Source organism: Lathyrus oleraceus, chromosome 3 (genome assembly GCF_024323335.1).
Source record: "Lathyrus oleraceus cultivar Zhongwan6 chromosome 3, CAAS_Psat_ZW6_1.0, whole genome shotgun sequence".
Lineage (NCBI taxonomy): Eukaryota > Viridiplantae > Streptophyta > Magnoliopsida > Fabales > Fabaceae > Lathyrus > Lathyrus oleraceus.
Window position 1 is genome coordinate 44,387,155 of NC_066581.1, and position 1,063 is coordinate 44,388,217.

Sequence of the window (1,063 nt, forward strand, 5' to 3'; positions counted from 1 at the left end):
AAAAATGTATATTCTTTTCTCATCATCCCAATCATGTTTGCACAATCTTTATGTCATAACAAATAACAATTTAGTACAACAAGTGTGAAAAGGGCTCCCTAGGAGTACCTAGGACGTGATGGGTGCCTAACACCTTCCCATTGCGTAATTTACCCCTTACCCAGACTCTCTGATCTTTTTATTAGTTTTCTACGTGTAAAACTTCTTAGGCTTTTGTTCGCTTTTTAGCCAGTCCTTTGGATAAATAAAAGTGCGGTGGCGACTCGAAAATTCATTGTATACCTTGCTTATGATTTAATCGATAGATCATATAGTGACGAATACACCGCTACAACTGCTTAGTTCGTATATGACGCCTTTCGTTGGAGGTTTCTCTACAGAGGTTCTTTCACTTCCCCACTGGTAATGATTTTGGGCCATACTTTCGATAAGTTTATAGGCCTCATTGTAGGGTTTATCCATCAGTGCGCTGCCTGCAGCAGCGTCTATTGTCAATCTTGTGTTGTACAAGAGACCGTTGTAAAAGGTATGGATGATCAACCATTCTTCTAGACCGTGGTGTGGACAAAGACTCATCATGTCTTTGTATCTCTCCTAAGATTCAAAAAGTGATTCACTATCTTTTTGTTTAAACCCGTTTATTTGGGCTCTTAGCATAACCGTCTTACTAGGCGGGAAATATCGGGCTAACAAAACTTTCTTCAACTTGTTCCTGATAACATGAAATAATATCACATTTTTGGACTCGATTTAATTAAATTATATTATTATTTGCTTCGATTTATTTCATTTTATTCGATACTACTTGGTATTTTTCCTTCTATTTATCTCAGGTAACTTATTTGAAGCAAAAGTGAAAAAGGAAGAAAAAGGGGTGCAAAAAAAGGTGAAGAGAAGAAGATTCCACTAAAGCCCAGCCCAAAAATACAAGCCACAAGCGTTGAGCCTATGACGACCGTAACACAAGGTGTGACGAGCATCACGCCCTGCTTCCTTGTGTTACGAGCATAACACATGGTGTGACGAACGTCACACCCCTCTCCTATATTTTTGGCTTCAGAAG

At 38.8% G+C, this 1,063-nt stretch overlaps 1 non-coding gene across 1 annotated transcript; it reads left to right on the forward strand.

Annotated features, from left to right (window-relative positions):
* The first annotated feature begins 550 nt into the window (after positions 1–550).
* Positions 551–657, forward strand: LOC127134048 (small nucleolar RNA R71). Its single transcript, XR_007807828.1, has one exon. It is a non-coding gene; the product is annotated as a small nucleolar RNA R71 (small nucleolar RNA).
* Positions 658–1,063: the final 406 nt, after the last annotated feature.